Here is a 3,715-nt window from a genome sequence, read left to right on the forward strand (position 1 = left end):
GTGTGTGTGTGTGTGTGTGTGTGTGTGTGTGTGTGTGTGTATACGACAAGCTTCTTTCAGTTCCGTCTACCAAACCCACTCACAAGGTTTTGGTCGGCCCGAGGCTATAGTAAAAGGCACTTGCCCAAGGTGTCATGCAGTGGGATTGAACCCGAAACCATGTGGTTGGTGAACAAGCTACTTACTACACAGCCACTATGTATATTTTTTCTTCTGAGGTATTTCGGAATAATATTTCTGTTAAGAAATTTTGAACCTTAGGTTGGTAAATCATGGACTCATTGGTCGGATCATTTGTCCTGTTGTCATCCTTCTGTATAAAGATGCTTAAATCGTCGCTGAACCATTTGGGTTTTTTTAAGTCTCTTTCAGTTACAGAAAACGTTTGAGACTACACTGTGGATATGGATACGTATTAGGATATTTATCCAAAAGTTTGGAACATTATTTGGACTTCCTGATAAGATTTTATGATTTGGACATTTTTTGGACATTTTTATGTCTAATGATCCAGCCACTCTCAATGCGCTTTCTTTAAGCATTTTCATTTCAGTCGCGGTCGGTGTTGCTGTTTGGTCTCTATTATATGCTGTAGGAGTTTATTGAGAACCATAAAATTCATGATTTCTTTTGAAATTGTATAACTTTCCGGAACATTTGTCATTTGAAATGATGTAAAAGTCCATAAAAGTCCAATACATTGGTAGTATTGAAACAGTAGTCTTCAGAAAATTTGTTTTGAGAATGTTTATTTTGTAGAAATAACTGTTGTCATTATTTTCATAACGAAGAATTCACTGCAATTTGGTAACGATCGCTGCTTTTTAGCACTCTTTGATTTCAGGAACGAGTTTTTTTTTTTAATACATATATACATATATAATCTATCAACTTTTCTTTCCTTTTTTTCTGCATTTGTGTCTACGTTATTCAGTCCATACACGATGAAAGAGCTTTTGTTTTAGTTATTATTTATCTCTAAGTTTGTTTCTACGTTGTTTGCTTGGATTTATATGTTCACATGAGAAATGTTACGAGGGAGTACCCATTTTCCATTATGTCTTGCGTAGGAGTCGCATCGATCAGTTGATTTATTCTGGAGCCATAGATATCATATTGGATTGGCAGAATCGGCAAAGCATCGGACAAAATTTCACGTTGTATTTAGTTACGTCTCTCTAAGTTCTGAGTTGAAATCTCACCGAGGTCAACTTTACTCTTCATACTTCCGTTGTCGATAAAAGAGTGTACTGTACCATTCAAGTAGTAGGTTCGATTTAATCGATTAGACTGTTCCCCATATCTTCAGGCATTATGTCTGTTTTAGAAATCAATATATTTGTTTACATCGTTTTCCAGTATATCTGTAACGACTCAGTTTTACTTCTTTTTGTTTAATGATGTTGCTATTTAACTTTTTTAAATATTTTTTTTTTTTTTACAGAGGAAGAAGTGAGAAGCAGATTTTGTCTTCGATTTTCCTCCTCTGTTTTCTTCTTTGGTTTATTGTCACATCAAACCACAGTAAAAACTTTATACGTTTACGCCTTTCCCATATTCACTTGTATCGCTATTTCAAATGTGATAGCTCGGTTCAGCTTCTGTTGGTCATATCACATATGTTCTACCTGTGCCCGTGAAAATCCCACGGTTATTTTGAAAACTGTAAGATGCTGGAAGTTTATTAAGAACTATAAAATTCATTACTTTGTTTTGAAATTGTAATTTTTTCTGGAACATTTGGTCCTTGAGATGATGTAAACGTCCACTATGTAGGTAGTATTAAAAGTGTAGACTTAAGCGGGGACATCTCTGAAATGAGAATACCGCAGGAAAGGACAGCAAGACAAGTTCTTCAAGCCGCGTCATTTGGCCGCAGATCTTGAAATAGACCAAGAACGAAATGGGTGGAGAATATCCAGACTCTCAGCTGGTCACACTTGGGAGTCCAGCCGGAAAATGTAATGATGGACCCTTTTGATAGGGTCCTAAGGAGGAGGTGCTCGGGGACCCCTCCCCCTACTACCCTCCCAGGAATAGTGGGCGGAGATAGATGGATGAGGGGATTTCAATTTCGTTTTGATTATAAGCATATACTAAGGTGGAAGTACTCAAGTGGTCACGAGGAACAAGGTGTATAATTGATGTAAGTTTCAACAACGCGCACACACCCGCACGTACACACACACACACACACACACACGCACGCACGCACGCACGCACAAGCGCACACACACACACACACAGACACGCACACACAGAGACACACACACATGGGAACATAAAACTTTCATTTAATCATTTCTACAACTGTTTCCATGAACCAGGAGAAACCATCGTCAGCTCTATAATAATTACATGATGAATTAACGTATCTGTAGAATGTGATGTGAAAGTCATTTCATAAGGAACGGTTTTGAAATAGGAAAATCAAAACACCGATTCTGTTATAAGTATAACATCAAAAAAGAATATAAAAATAATAAGAGGAAAAATGAAATATGAATATGAAATATTTTTTGTTTGTCTTGTTTTTGTGTTGAGTCCTAGGTCCGTTATCCAGAAATGTTAACGTCGTAGACATATTTGTTTCCACTGAGCAATATATTTTACACAGTGCTTCTGTAGAGGCTTGCTTTAAAACTAGCGGTGATGGAACTTTGGATGTTGTGTAAAAGTTGTTTTGCACTGATCAAATCGACAGATCTCTGTTTACAGACGATCTAGCCATGACACTCCCAGTTTATTTCTTCCGGTGTATTGTATCTAGGATATTATTATGTCAAATTTCCTTCCTTTTTGTATGACGATAGTTGCGTCAGACCAAACGATCATGCAGAAAGCTGCCAAATTCGTACGAGTTTATTGAAATAAATGCCTAAATTTAGTTAGGCAAGTCATGAGACTTTCAAATGGTTGCTTTAATAATTATAATTTTCAAGTAATAATTGCAGCTGCCAACATGATTAAAGATGGACGTAGGAATTATATAGGTTTACGTTCTTCCCAGAATTTTAGAATAGATTTTCTTTCTATTTCTAACATACCTGTCTGTAGGACATCATTGTAATGTTATCCACCGAATAGCTCCCATACTTTTCTTTTTCTTTCAATACAGTGTTTTCATATACTAGGTACAAACTAACTGTATTCTAAAATATTAACATTTATCGATCCCAGTTCTTTATATGGTATCTCTTTTACCGGTTTCAGAAGGAAGGAATGTGAAGTCGATTCGGAGCAAAAGGAAAACTTGAACGAAACCGAATACTAATCGCTGTTATTCCCCCGTTTTTATGTGTATGCATGTATAGTTGTATGCTTGAATGTATGTATATATGTATGCATGCATGTATGTATGTATGTATGTATGTATGCATGCATGTATGAGTGTAGGTAGGAACTTCGAAGTAACAGTCAATACATACATATATGTATATATAAACATATATATACATACATACATATATATATATGTATATATATATATTATATAATATATATCGATTTTAATATGTGACAGCGTGTGTATCGTTGGCGATTTTCTTTCTCCGTCTTCCCTTCTTTGGACTATTTCTATATTTCTGATGAAGAGCTCCGTTCAAAACGTGAAGTCCTCATTCTTTTCTTTTCTTCCCTGAGCGTCCAAACACTGTACTTATTTCACGTCCTCGCGTTGTTGTTTTTTCTTGCTTGTTCATGTTTGGATTGATTA

General features: G+C 35.9%; 1 protein-coding gene across 1 annotated transcript in view; it reads left to right on the forward strand.

Annotated features, from left to right (window-relative positions):
* The window catches only part of LOC106867387 (glutamate receptor ionotropic, NMDA 3A), a 287,389-nt gene that overhangs the window by 248,329 nt on the left and 35,345 nt on the right, over window positions 1–3,715 (forward strand). The window lies entirely within an intron of this gene.

The sequence above is a fragment of the Octopus bimaculoides genome, chromosome 7 (assembly GCF_001194135.2).
Source record: "Octopus bimaculoides isolate UCB-OBI-ISO-001 chromosome 7, ASM119413v2, whole genome shotgun sequence".
Taxonomy (NCBI): domain Eukaryota; kingdom Metazoa; phylum Mollusca; class Cephalopoda; order Octopoda; family Octopodidae; genus Octopus; species Octopus bimaculoides.